The following is a 16,219-nucleotide window of genomic DNA, read 5'->3' on the forward strand; positions in this document are numbered from 1 at the left end:
AATTCTATGATGCTATTTTGATTTTGTATCATTTGCATTCATAGTTTAGATATTTACTCTTTGCACTAGTTTTCTGGGTTATTAATCTTTTCAGATTCTAACACCTTTTAATTATCTTAGTTGTATATTAGAAAATGAAAAAAAATAAGGAATGTGTTCTATTTGAGTTATAATTTAGTAGAACAAACACTTAAGTGGACCAAAATGACAGAATCTACCAACCTTTTCCTCCTGCATGAACCAGGTATTTGGCTCAAAAAACACATGAATATGATGTTACACTGCAGTGCTATTTTGCAAATAGTGTGGCTCAAGTTGCATAGTACATATTTCAATACATTTTTATTTTCCATGGTAATTAATAAGAAACATATCTACATACATATATATATGTATACATATCTACATACATACATATATATATGTATACATATCTACACACACACACATATATGAAAATAATATTTTGGACCAGAAATAAGGTTATATAAGAAAGAACAATAATATTAGTGTCAAAAAATGACAAGGCATATAAGAAATCAATTGAATTTACAAGGCAATGAGTGATAAATACTCTAGGATAGGGGAAGAGAAATGGTCTAACCAAACAACTAGTGAATTATAGGGTTTGTATTCAAAAGCATTTGTTTTCAGCATCTCCCCTCTTCACAAGAGTATGCATGTGAATGGAAGAAACTAACTAAAATCATCAGTCCTAAGGAGAAAATCTAATAGATAACATGACAAATGCCAATAAATGATGTACATGAGATTGAAAGTTGAATCACCTTCTTGGGTAATGGGATGCAAGACCAAACCTAGGACCTCCTTACTATCTCGCTCGATCCCTCCTTTAGTTCAATAGGGGTGCCTCCTCCTTTAGTAAAGCCTTTCCCTCCTAATCTTGTCATCCTACTTATAACCTTAACAAATACTTATATGAAATAACACTTGCATAGAAACTTCTTAAAATAGATTATTCAATACTTTGACTCTTTCTATTTGAGGAAAAATACAATCCGTTTATAAACTGTAAAGAGCAGTGAGTAGAAATGAACAAACAATCTGTGTAATATTAGATAGCTAAAACTTGAAAGATACACATATTGCAAGTTGAAGATTGGTGAGGATTATTATATTTCAAGTGTAGGAATTTATAGTGGCAGAACAAGTGTATATGTATATTGCATATTAAGTAATGATACCTTTTCATTTGTGGCAAATAGGTGGGTAGATGATGCAAAAGCCAAGCATTCTACAGAGTTCAAGGAGGAGTTTGATCTTGTCATTAGTAGATGCCAATCCTCATTTGTGGGTTGTGCATTTCATAAGTTTTCCAAAAGGTTTCAGAAACTTACCTATGCATTGTCTTCTCCACTTTGTCAGAATATTTTTTGTGAGAGTTATAATTGTGTTGAGGTTGTGCCAAAGGGTTCCTCCATAAGATGTCGATGCATACATTGGGATGTATTTAACTGGTGGTAATTGTGCCAAGTCACCAATTAATATCATCGATCAGCCTCCAAATGGGATTTTTCTCTAACATGGAAATGCCTCACATAACCGCTTGTCAATTTTTTCCATAAGAATTTCAATCCTACAAACCTCATTTTGTAGAATGTATTGGATGTTATGCATTGATTCTTGGAATGAACCAAGTGTCTGGCCTTGTAATGTCTACATTTCTATAATTTGGCATGTGGAGGGCCAAATGAATTGTTCATGCATGTATATTAAATGAAGATACTCCTATAGGTGCAAGGAGAAGGAGGGGTGCCTGGTTTTTCAAAAAAACTTTCATAAGTGTGTTTTTTATGCATTTGATCAAGTGGGATTTTCCTTTTCCTATTCTACACATCCATAATGGTGGAATATTCATGTCAGAATGTGCATGAGAAGCAATGAGGTCATTCGCCTTTCTTTTCCTTGTGAGAGAGTGGATTCCATATTTTTCCAAGGATTATGCTGGGGTTGAAACATTTCCTTGGTGTAGTCAATAAAGGATGTAGCAATGGTCTCTTCTGATGGGCTGACTTGAGCTTCTCCCCAATCATGGTTTATATCTGTGCTATGTTAGCTAAGCATGTCAAGCTCATTAACATGGATAGGTTTGCCTAGTTGTAAACTAGAAAAATTACTTGCCATTCATTGTGGGTATCTTCTGCCATATAGTATGTCCCTATCAAAGGACTATTTCCTTCATCCTCTTCTATTGTCTTTGTAGATGGTCAATGTGCATGCCATGGACTATACAAATGTCTAAATCTTTCCCAGTGTGCTATGAATTTGATATCAGAGCTAGCAAGGTCTACCCCAATGTTGTGAAATGGGTAATACAAAATTAGTTTTGTCCAACAAAATATAGAAAATGATTTGTCCTATGTAGGAAGGATCATAGTGAATTTTGGAGATACCCATATGATTACCTTTTCAGGTCATTCCTTCCATTGGCTAGTTTTAGTGGATGCCTTATAAGACCACTTTTGTGTTACCTCTAGAAGAGATAATGATTCAAGTTGTGTAGGTCATGCCATGTGTTGGTTCTAAATACCGGAGATTGCAAATCTAGGAGCCTGCCACTTCTTATATAGGACCTCTCAATCAGTTCTAGCCAATGAATGAGAATACTTCTTGATTCCCCTGCACTTCAAGCTCCACTACACCTTGGTGATTAGACCTTCTCCTCAAACATTAACTGTCTAGTTCAAGGCTTTTCTATAGCGAATTTAAGCTTTGGAGTTCTTTGGCTAGGCCAAGGTCCTCGAACTTGATCAAAATGAAACTGAATATTGGATAACAGTTCAATGTACTATTATGTTGAATAATAGTTAATTTGATGCTTGTAGGAATAAAATTATAGATTTTCTAACTTCAATAATAAAAAAACTAGTGCCTCTACTCATCCAGGAAATAGAGTCAACTTTAGTGAATTTTCACATGCAACTTCATAAAGTTTGTAATCACTTATATTATTAACAATTCAATCATCAAGATGCAATAGACCAAATATTATGCAATCTTAAATTAGTCCAGGTTGAATTTTAACTCCTTTGGTAGGGAGACAAACTAGACACAGATGCGGAAATAATTAAATATTTCACACTATTTGTGATGATCAAATTTAAATGCTAGATGACTATGTCCACTTATCCAATACTTAAACTGTATATAGAATTTTAGAAGATAATTACAAAAGGACAATTTGTAAAAGTTGATGAAAGTCAACTTCATAGTGGGCCAAGATCACCTGCATACAAATAACTTCCTGAAGAGAAACTGAAGAAGGAAGGAACAAGAGCTTGAAGCAACTCAAAAAAGTAAGAAAATATATTCCAACAATGAGAAAATGAAATTTTCTATACAATATGTTATGAAATTAGAATAGGAGAGCCCGAATATAAAGGCCTCAAGGAAGCTTCTAGAACAAGCTAGAAGGTGCTAAGAGATAAGCATGACAACTAAGAATACGTCCAAGAAAAGTGGATTACCCTCCAAGTAGGTGAAAGGATAAGTATCATAAGGTGTTGATAACACATACACAAACTTCTATGTTGTCAACAAGTCAAGACATAAAAGGATACTAACTCCTAGGTGACAACTAATGTCTACTGCATTTAACTTAAGTAAACTTAAGTAAAAGTGCAAATAATAATTAATAATTATTTACTCTAACACCCCCCTGTAAGCACAATTTAGGGGAATGCACTTAAGCTCATAATAGCTAAGATGAAATGTAGAATGGGTCCCAACAATAAAGCCATGTTAGGTACCCATGAACAAATGCATAATAAATGCAATGCAATCTCTGTAAACCTGAGATAAAAGAGAAAACCTAGTGGAAAAAACCCCTCTCCAAAAGGAGATAGAAGATAACCTAGAGAAGGACTGAAGAAGCCTCCAATTAGAGGAATGTCCTAGAAAATAGGAACAAGAAGATCATGAAGAACATCATTGAAGCATGAAGAAGCTACAAACTCTTTCAAAATGAAGTTGTTGATCTAAAGAAGGTCCACAGGAAAAGAAGGCACGAACTGAGAGTGTCTATATGGTAGATGATCCTGTTGGGATTAAAGATAGTGTAACTGAGAGGGGGGGTGGGGGGGGTGAATCAGTTACTAACAAAAATTAATCCACAGATCCCTTAGATGTCTTAAAGATTTGGTTACTATTGATACTTGGTAAAAAAATGTTGTAACTCGGTAAATTAAACAATTACTTATCTTCAAGCATTCATACATGTAACTAAAAAAAAAATGAACACAAGAGACACCAGATATAACATGGAAACCCAATATGGAAAAAACCACCAAGTAACTAGTCACCAATTTTTCATTCTTCTGAAGTGAGCCCTATCAGGAGCCAACCCTATTAAAGGTTACAATACACACTATTAGGTGTGACCCTGTTAGAGGATTTAATCACCCTGTTAGGAGTGGGCTTGCTAGAGGTATTTAGAACAATTCAACTAAACTGTCACCTTGTTAGAGGATTCACATAATGGTTGTTAAACCAACTCTATTAAGAGATTTGAAATCACTACTACAATGGTTAGAAAGAAACAATGAATTGACCTGAACAAGATGTAACTAAATTTGCTGGATACAGGTCTTTGTTTAGCATCATTAGATCCTCCTTGATCAAATATGACTCTATTGCTCCTTAATGATCTCTGATCATCCTTCAAATTCGCTTCCACAATAATTAGTCTTCATATCACATTAACTTCTCATACCTCCACATTATACCACTTTGAATTCACAACTTGACCTCTTACTTATACCATTTAGATTGTCAAGTCAGCCCATTTACATGTTACATTTACCAATAAACCATTCATCAGTCGGCTACAGATATTACTCTTAAACAAATAAATGTTATTTCATAAGACAATGAAATCCTTTACTGGCCGACCCTGCCTAGTAAATAATGCTTCCAAGAATTTCTAGAGTTAACCTTCTTGACTCAGTTAACATAAAAATATCCTTAAAATCCTTTGGCTGCCGAGTTTACTCGATAAGAACTGCTTTTTCAAATTACCTTTGATGACCGAGTGAACTCAGTAAGAACTATTTCTGTCACATTTTCTTTGATTACCTAGTGAGCTTGGTAAGAATTTCTTTTGTCATATTTTCTTTGATTACCGAGTGAGTTCGGTAAGAAATAAATTTCTTTGATTACCTTGAAAGCTCAGTAACCAACTGTCTACTCGGTAGACATTGTAAACTATCTTTACTAACCTTTTGGGCTCGGTAGACACTGTCTATTGCCTTGCTGACCTTCTGAGCTCGGTAGACACTATCCTTTGCCTTGCTAACCTTCTAAGTTTGGTAGACACTATCTGATGATTGATATGACATTTGTGTGACATCAAAGACAAAACACAATTAAACAATTGTATCCAAAAATCTCCTTCTTTGGCATTGATGGCAACACAACATGTCATAGTAGAATGAAATTTGAAAACAAGTCTTTTAATGATAGAATAAAAAATTCCCTCTTACATATAATCTCTCTTTTAATGACAGAATACAAAACTCCCTCTTACATATAATCTCTCCCTCTTACACAAACTCTTATTATTTGCAAATTTGAGAAAGATATGACATATATGACAGTATATATTCTCCCTCTTTGACAACACATGCCAAAGATAACTCAAAAAAATTGAATAGCATTGTACCTGATGTACTAATTCATATGCAATGTCTTCATTGGTTTGCTACTTCAACTGATAGATCTTCAATTTTCTTCCTGTTGATGCATCACTAAAACTATATTTTAGTGAGCTTCAGATAGGGGAATGACCCCTAACTTACCTCTTAGATACAAGAATGCATCCTTAGGTAAAGGCTTTGTGAATATGTTAGCAATTTGTTCCTTTTTATGCACATATTCCAATCTTATTTCCTTTTCTTGCACCAATTCTATAACAAAGTGATACTTTATGGCAATATGCTTGGTTTTTTAATACATCACCGGATTCTTGGAAATGTTAATTACACTTGTGTTATCACAAAACATAACAATTGGTTCTTTGATTTCTTGCTTCATACCTTCCAATAATTGTTTAAACCACACAATGTTTGAGCAATTTACTACTACTGCAACATATTCAGCTTCTGCTATGGATTGAGATGTACAATTCTGTTTTTTGCTTATCTAAGAAACCAACCTTTTTCCAAGAAAGAAAGCTCCTCCACTTGTGCTCTTCCTGTATCAATATTTCCTGCCTAATCTGCATCAGTGAACACCTTTAAATCCAATTTTCCTCCAATTTTATACCATAATCCATATTCTTCAGTTCCTTTTAAGTATCTCATGATCCTTTGGAATGCCATCATGTGATTTTCTTTTTTTTTGCTAAGAATCTTGCTACAATTCCTACTGCAAGGGAAATGTCTAGTCTTGTGTGCACTACATATTACAACTTTCCAATCATAGATCTATACAATGTTTGATCCACTTCTTTTGATATATCATCCTTGGTGAGTTTTAATCCAGTACGCACAGGAGTCCCAACTAGTTTGTAGTCTTCCATACCAAAATTTTTCAATATCTCCTTGATGTATTTAGATTGAGTGATGTAGATGCCATTCTTATTCTGTTGAATTTGAAGACCAACAAAGAATTTTATTTTACCAAACATTGAAATTTCAAATTTCTTGTTCACTTGTTCTAAAAATTCTTTGCAAAGATCATCATTGCCTATGAACAAAGTATCATCTACAAATATTTTTGCCAAAACAATCTTACTATCTGGTCCTTCCTTTATGTACAAACTACTGTTGTCATTAGTTCTTTGAAAACCAATCAGAATAAGATAGTTATGCAATCTTTCATACCATGCTCTAGGGGCTTTTTTCAGACCATATAATGTTTTATGCAATTTGTAGACCATGTCCTTCTTGTCTGGATCAACAAAACCTTCAGGCTGTTCAATATAAACCTCTTCATCCAATATGCCATTGAGAAATGCTGACTTGACATCCATCTGATAAACTTTGTATCCTTTGAATGTAGCATATGCAAGTAAGGTTCTGACACCTTCCAATCTTGCAACATGAGAAAAAGTTTCTCCATAGTCTACACCTTCTTCTTGAGAGTATCCTTTGCATACTAGTCTAGCTTTGTTCCTTGATACCTTACCATCTTCATTTTGTTTGTTTTTGAATACCCACTTTGTTCCAATCACATTCTTGTCTTTGGGTCTAGGTACAAGAGTCCATGTTTTGTTTTTCTCTATCTATTCTATCTCTTCATTCATAGCTTCAATCCAACTTTCATTGTCTAGTGCATCTTTGACATTTCTATGTTCAAAATCAGCAAGTAAACAAGTGCCTTTCAACTTACTTCTTGTCATTGTTCCTTCTGATTTATCACCAATGATCTGATCTGGTGCATGATGCTTTCAGACATACTTGGCTAACACGGGCTCCTTTCCTTTTGAATGACTTGCATTGTTATCTTTCTGTATCTCAACTTTTGATTCTGATTTTGGTTGCTTGGGCTCGGTAGATGCTAACTCGGTAGCTTCTGTTTGCAACTCAGGCTCTTGTAGCTCGATATATGCTAACTCGGTTTGAACTTCTTGTGACTCGATTAATGAAGAATCCAAAGTTGAGGATTCTTGATTAATAGGTATACTTGGCATTGTATTAGGTTCAATGTAAAAAAATCTTCTATAGTCTTCAGGTTCCTTCTTTCTTTCTTCTTCTATTCTTTCTGCAAACTCATCAACTTTTACATGTGCACTTTCTATGATTTTGTGAGTAGATAAGTTCAAACATCTATATGCTTTGCTTTTACAAGAGTATCCCAAAAATATTCCTTCATCACTTTTTACATCAAATTTTCCTTTTCTAGATTCTTTCAAAATATAACATTTGCTTCCAAATACTTTTAGATAACTTATGTTGGGTTTGTAGCCATACCACAACTCATAGGGTGTTTTAAATGAGTCCATTTTCAGCTATACTCAGTTCAAGGTATGAATTGTAGTGTTGATAGCTTCCTTCCAGTATTTGATAGCAATTCCTTTCTCAATCATTAAGGTTATTGCACAATCCATGATATATCTATTCCTTCTTTCTATTATTCCATTTTATTCAGGAGTTCCAGGTCCTGAAACCTATCTTTTGATTCCCCTTTCAATGCAAAAAGTTATTGAACTTATGTGAAATGAATTCACCACCTCTGTCAGACCTTAAGCATTTTAGTCTTTTGCCTATTTTCTTTTCTACTCTGGCCAAATACCATTTGAATTTTTCAAATGCTTCTGATTTCTCTCTTAGGTACATGATAGTCATCATTCTTGAATAATCATCAACAAATAGAATTAAGAATTTTTCACCAGTATAATTCTCAATGCCAATAGGTCCACACAAATTAGTATGCACAATTTTTAGAACTTCTTCAATCTGATAGTTCTTGCTTTTAAAACTAGTCTTTCTCATTTTACCAATTTGACAATTCTTGCATAGACCAACCTCATGTTTCTTTATGTTAAGAATACCTCTTACTTTCCTCAATTTACTAATCTTTATTAAGTTGTCAAAGTTTACATGACACAACCTCCTATGCCATAACCAACTTTCTTCAATTTGAGCAATGAAACATGAACATTCACCAAGTTCAAGATAAAATAAGTTACCTTTTGTTTGAGTGCCTGATCTAATCAATTTTCCTTTGCCATCCATCAATATTGCTTTTCCATGCATAAATTCTACTTGGAATCCATTATTGAGTAGTTGTGCCACACTCAAAAAATTATGCTTTAGTCCTTCTACCCAGTATGCATTATCACATACAAGTTCCTTGGTTAGTGAGATTCTTCCTTTTCCTCTTATACAACAAGGTTCATTGTTACCAAATCTTACACTGCCATCATCATAGTCTTCAAAGTATTCAAATTTAGTTTTATCACTAGTCATATGATTAGAAAAACCACTATCTATGATCCATGTATCATTTTTGTTCATATGAGAAATGAGTGCCATTTCCTCATCAATATCAGACTCATCCTTCATAGCAATGTAGACAATTTTTTTTTCTTTTTCATCATCAGAATCATTAGAATCTTTAGCCATAAAACATGTTTTCTTACCTTTATCCTTGAATGATTTGAAGTCTTTCTTGCCATTTTACTTATGACCTTTATTCTCATCTTTGCTTTGCTTATTTGGGCACCTAGCAACAATATGTCCAATTTCTTCACAAGAGAAACATATTAGAGAAACTTTACCTTTGTATTTTCCTTTGCCTTTTGAATATTTTCTTGCTAGAAGAGCTTCAACCACTTCAAGATCACTGTCTGAACTTTGTTCTGATTCTTCATCACTTTCTAATTGTGGTTCCTTTATCTTTTTTCCTTTTTCTTTGAGTGAAAGCTTGGCTTCAAATGCTGATTCAACATTTTTGGCAGCTGGAACATAGTTGTCATAGTTGTCTAGCTCAAATGTAGTCAATCTTCCAACTATGGCCTCTAAATTTATTTTATGATTTGCTTCACATCTCCTTTCTTGAATTGCAGAGACTCTAGTTGCATAAATGGGAAGTAGAGTTCTAAGAACTTTACTTATAACTGTCTCCTTACTGATATCTCCTCCGAATGCTTTGATTGCACTAACACATGCTTTAACTCTTTCAACATACTTTGCAATGTTTTCATCCTCTCTCATCCTCATTTGGTCAAATTGTCCTCTCAAACTTTCTGCTTTGGCTCTTCTCACATTATCATCTCCTCCATAGATTTCTTTTAGCTTGTTCCACATTTCAAAGGCAGTTTTACAATTCTTGATGTCATCAAATTCTTCATAACTTAGAGAAAATGCTATATCTATCATCATGTTATTGTGAGTCTTCTTTTCAGCAATATCATTGACAGATAATGTACCAGAAGGTTATTCATATTTTTTATCAAGGTACTTCAGCCCTGTATCACCAATGAAAGCCAGATGAAGCCTCATTAATCCTTGCCATGCTGAGAAGTTGTCCCCGTTAAGTCTTGGAATTTCCCTTTTGTAAGACATCCTGATCTTTAGCTTAGATCCTTGAAATCTTTTCTTATAATCACCAATAGCTTTGATACCAATTGTTGGGAGTAATGATAGTGTAACTGAGAAGGGGGGGTGAATTAGTTACTAAAAAAAATTAATCCACGGATCCCTTAGATGTCTTAAAGATTTGGTTACTACTGATACTTGGTAAACAAATGTTGTAACTTGGTAAATTAAACTATTACTTATCTTCAAGCATTCATACATGTAATTGAAAATAAAATGAACACAAGAGACACTAGATTTAACGTGAAAACCCAATATGGGAAAAACCACCAAGTAACTAGTCACCAATTTTTCATTCTTCTGAAGTGAGCCCTATTAGGAGCCAAACCTATTAAAGGTTACAATATACACTATTAGGTGTGACCCTGTTAGAGAATTTAATCACCCTATTAGGAGTGGCCTTGCTAGAGGTCTTTAGAACAATTCAACTGAACTGTCACCTTATTAGAAGATTTACAAAATGGCTATTAAATCAACTCTATTAAGAGATTTGAAATCACTGCTACAATGGTTAGAAAGAAACAATGAATTGACCTGAACAAGATGCAACTGAATTTGTTGGATACATGCCTCTGTTCAGCATCATTAGATCCTCCTTGATCAAATATGACTCTGCTACTCCTCAATGATATCTAATCATCCTTCAAATTTTCTTCCACAATAATTAGTCTTCATATCACATTAACTTCTCATACCTCCACATCATACCACTTTGAATTCACAACTTGACCTCTTACTTATACCATTGAAATTGTCAAGTCGGCCCATTTACATGTTACATTTACCAATAAACCATTCATCAATCGGCTACAGATATTACTCTTAAACAAATAAATGTTATTTAATAAGACAATGAAATCCTTTACTGGCCGACCCTGCTTGGTAAATACTGCTTCCAAGAATTTCCAAAGTTAACCTTCTTGACTCGGTTAACATTACAATATCCTTAAAATCCTTTGGCTGCCAAGTTTACTCGGTAAGAACTACTTTTTGAAATTACCTTTGATGACCGAGTGAACTTGGTAAGAACTATTTCTATCACATTTTCTTCGATTACCGAGTGAGCTCAGTAAGAACTGCTTTTTTCATATTTTCTTCAATTACCGAGTGAGCTCGGTAAGAACTAAATTTCTTTGATTACCTTGAAAGGACTCTGCAGAAAGAAAAAAGAATTGCAAGAGAGAGTGAGAGGTACAAAAACCTATAAAGGCATGTGTCATTGACACATCATGGGGAAAAATAGAAGAGGGAAAAAAAGTGGCATACAACTATACCCCATGGTACTTTATAAAATAGTGCAAGTACAATTATCTCAAAACAACATTCATGAACCAAAAATGCAAGAGTGGCACTTGATCTCAGTGCATTTGCTTAAAGATGCTTACAAATGATATCAACAATGATCAAAAAGAGAAAAAAGCTGGTAGAATAGATAGTACAGACCAAAATAAAAGAGCCCATGCCATGAAAATAATCCTCAGACCTAGAACACCCAAGATATCCACCATAGAGAAAAAGTCAAAAGCATGATAGAAAGAGCATGGGGCAAAATCTAAAGGAAATGACAACATTTCTAAAAAGTAGACAGAACCAGCTTTCCAAAAATATAATATTTTTAAAAAATAGAGATGGGACACACAAGATATGGTTACCGGAGACAAAAAAGAACATCCGACTTTGACTACAAAAATATGTAAAAAAACTACATCAAAACTAAAAAATACCTGCACCAATGTCTCCGTCTTAGAACTAGCTATATCCAAAAAAGCACAAGTAGGTAAAAAAGGACCCTAAACGAGAGGTAGGATGCTAATGTAGTGTTGATGTCAACATTTCAGTTGTCTAAATTTGATGGCCAAGGGGTTGTCGTGGCAAAAAAAAAAGACTGCCATGTGGCACTTACATAGTAGGTTTGTTGAGGTGGTGCTGATGACTAGGTGGTCACATGGCAGGTGCCAATGTGCCATTTGTGCCACATGGCATGCGTTGGAGTGACCACATGTGCATAGCCAGCGGTGGCAGTGAGGTGGCCGTAGCGATCGCAGCCGGGCAGCCGTAGCCAGCTGCAGTGGTCGTAGGGGTGGCGAGCACTGGTGGCACTATCAAGAGGGTGGTGACAGTGCCCAGGCTGAGCACCAATTGCATGGCAATAGTACTGGGGTGGCACGATGGCAGTTGAATTGGCACACAATTTTTTTAAAAAAATGATGTCCGTACGATTTGTAGGATCTCCTAGTAAAAAAAATTTGCCTCCTAGAGAAACTTTGTCCAAAATGGAAAAATTTTATATGGATCCTGATTGTAACAGACCTTCTAAACTCAATGAAAGCATCTGTTTAGGCCCAAAGTGCTCCTAAAAATTGTTCTCCCTTCTAATTGAAGAAAAAAATCACAAACAAACTGGGGTTTGTGTCTCCAAATTACAGCTTCAAAAATCCTTCAACCAAAAAGCAAAAGAGAGGCTCTTATACCATGTAGAATTTGATGAAAGCCAACTTCATAGTGTGCCAACATCACCTACATGCAAATAACCTATTGAAGAGAAACCGAAGAAGGAACAAGGGCTTGAAGCAACTCAACGAAGTGAGAAAATAAAATTGCTATACAATATGTTATGAAATCACAATAGGAGAGTCTGAATATAAAGGCCTCAAGGAAGCTTCTAGAACAAGCTAGAAGGTGCTAGGAGATAAGCTTGAAAACTAAGCATACATCCACGAAAAGTGGATTACCCTCCAAGTAGGTGAAAGGATAACTATGACAAGGTGTTCACAACACGTACACAAACTTCTATGTTGTCAACAAGTCAATACGTAAAAGGATGCTAACTCCTAGGCGATAACTAATGTCTAATGCATTTAACCTAAGTAAACTTAAGTAAAAGCATAAATAATAATTAATAGTAATTTATTCTAATATGATTAATCTGCAGTTTAAATCTCCATGCCTTTAATAATAAACAAAGAATATTTTATTTTATTATTAAAATAAAATATTAAAATTTTTATTAAAAAGTCATAATAAACTCCATATCCCTTCGTACAATAAAATAAATATAAAATACTTCTCTAGAATAAATTTGAATGTTTTTTGAATATTTGTATATGTTTTTATGTTTCCAAAATCTTCATATATATACACTTTTACAAAAGAGATTGTGACTTTTAACATAAAGAGTCACATCTTTTGGAAATTAACCAAGAATCTTTTAATGAAATTAAACTTGCACATAATATAATTATATTAGTCCTTATTAGCCATGGTGAAGAGATGTATTTCTTCAAATTAAAATGATGGCTCCACACAATACTTTGCTATCAGATGACAGATATTATCCTCTTTATCCTTCACTGCATATTTTCGTCATTCGCTATTCTACATATCTATATTTTGTAATTTATCGGACAGTGAATTTTTCTACTCTTGTATCTTGCTAAAAGTTTTAGGCCTTTTCAATTCATCAGAATTGGTCTTTCATCAGGCATATGATATGCGACTATGTGTATTTGGAAGGAATTGTATATGCATTAAGAATTATTAATACGACAAAATACATTCTAAAACATGGTCTGGAATTCAATGGTTTCAAATCTCTTTACACAGAAACCATTTTTGTTTGGCATTCCTCTATTTATTACTATTACTACTATCTCATATCGTATTCAATAATTTAATGATAGTATTCGTTATTGTTATTTCTCCTTGGTCAAATGCTGAATTTCAAACCTATGTCTTTGACAGAAACATGTAGGAAGGATTTTTACTAAAACATCAATGATTTTTACTACAACAACACATGTTAACATGGGATATGAATCGATGGTAATTATTAGCAATTAGTTGTCTCAATTTCTTCATATCTTCAATGTGCAGGACTAGGAGATGAGATTCAGGCAGGTTAATTGATATGAATTGGTGGTATTGTGTATGGAAAACCAACTCAATAACCATGATATCTATGACTCTTCATGCAGAATACCAAAATCACTTGATGGTATCAATGCGTTAAGACAGGATTAGCAGCTTCTTGTCACAAAACATCTAAACTATCGATTGTCACATGATCACCCAATGATAGACCTATGCTTGATGGATTTGTTCGAAAACTATGAACCACCTATTAATGTGCTACGATAAATCAATTGCAAATATTTATACAAAAATGCCTTTCACATTTTCCATTATGATACCATGTGATTGGTGATACTTCAATTTGAATGCATATTACAGTAGGGAATATTTGATAGACAACTCGGTTGCACGCAAGAGCCTTCTGTTGTTACATGAAGAATGAGAAAAAATGGGGCACTCACATGACATATTGCAGACATAGAGAATATTTATTCACAACTTAGAAGTTTTATATGCACCATTGTTGGAGATACTTGATCATAGAGTCTTATATTAAGTCAACATGTTCATGGTCAAAGCTAGTTATACTTATATCTTTACTTCACAGTAATGGTAGTTTTATATTTCATTTGTGTGTGGAATGATTAGGAGTCTGATCATTGTAGGTCTTCAAAGTATCAATATAATACATTTCATTTCTAACTTGTCACCATCTCTAACAAAAATATATTATACTCGCTAGTTGTCAGAATGCAGGGGGATATAGAAACACCTTCAAGTTCTTGGCATTGATTTGTAACATTTTTTTGTTCAAATGGAGACTAGAATTTTGGGCTCCATCACCACATATACATCAATATGGTGTAGAGACATGCTTGTATATGTCAAGGAAATGGAAATGTGGCTAGTCAGTTACCTGTGTACATTAAGGTCTACAAATTTCCTACTACATAGGGAGAGGAGCAACTTCAATAGTAAGTGGTAGGTTTCCTGGGCACCAATGTCTCTTTCAACTAATGCATTAGTTAGCATATTGCGGAATGCATTTGAAGCTAGTTTATCAGATCAAAGGTTCTGGAGATGCGAGATAACATAAAGTGGTATGTCTCAGACTTTTGCTCTTCTTTTGCAATATATTTTGCAACATATTTCAGGACTACATTTATTAATAGAACAAGTTGGTAGTCTACATTGGCTCTCCAAATGGATAAATTTGATGCATTGTGGAGATTGATATAGTCATCATTGCATGTCAAATTGACCTTTTCTTGTCTATTTGCACTAATAGAGATGTTTCAACTAGTTTGCACTATCCATGGGGCTTTATATCGATAAACCATAGCAGCCTACTTTTTTCAAAGGCAAGTTTGTGTTGTGCACTTTGTATGTCGTTGGACATGATTGACTAATTCAGTGTAATCATTGAAGGTGTTGTTAAAATTAAGTCAGTGTATAGTAGGCAATGGTCATATGTTGGCAAGAGGGGTATCGCTTCCTTTCTTTGTTCGGCGGTCCTCAAGTTGCATGCAGAGACATAGTTGACAATGTATTTGACTGCATTCTCCACTACTTGTGCATTATTCGAATCAAGTTTCTTGAAGGTTAAGGTGCAAAGAATCCAAATGATCCATGGATATTTCTAGACCCTCTATGTTGTCATTTGTACCAATAGTTCGTAACTCTCAAGAGCTTTTCAAGGACCTCTTGAAATGTGGTAAATCTATGGTGCATGTATAGAGCAGTGAGATGTGGGTTTTGCACCATGTTTTATAGCCTCCATGAGCTTTTTGCATGATGGCATAGTGGTGTTGTCAAGGGCATGATGTTGTGCAAGTCAGCCCATTTTGTATCTGCTGAACTCAATGTGAAAAATAGTGTTGGACAGCCAAGTTGTATAACCATATCAGACAAGTCACCTTATCTTTGATTCCAAAAAGGCCTTGTTCCATGGATCTTTGAGAGGTAAAATAGATAAGTTTTTTTGGGATTTTTTCATTTGGTAGGTCCTTTAGCCTTTGACAAAGGTCTGCATTAGTTGTAGGAAGTCCTTCGCCTAGTTTTCTTTAGACAAAAACTAATGTTGTAGACTAGGTTCAATGCCTCATGAGTAAGTTTAGCAGAAAGTATTTGAATCGAGGGTGTTGGCCAAGTCGATTATCATGATACCACATAAGATGCACAACATATTCATGGAGGTACACTTCCTTTAATCATCACCTTTGGGAAACAATGTAGGAAATGCCATTACAAATAAGCCTTTTTTGGTATACTCATTTATTGGTTTTGGGGAAATGGTTGGCCACTGT

This window comes from Cupressus sempervirens, chromosome 9, assembly GCF_028749045.1.
Source record: "Cupressus sempervirens isolate cs-2001-9-10 chromosome 9, ASM2874904v1, whole genome shotgun sequence".
In the NCBI taxonomy this organism is placed as follows: Eukaryota; Viridiplantae; Streptophyta; class Pinopsida; order Cupressales; family Cupressaceae; genus Cupressus; species Cupressus sempervirens.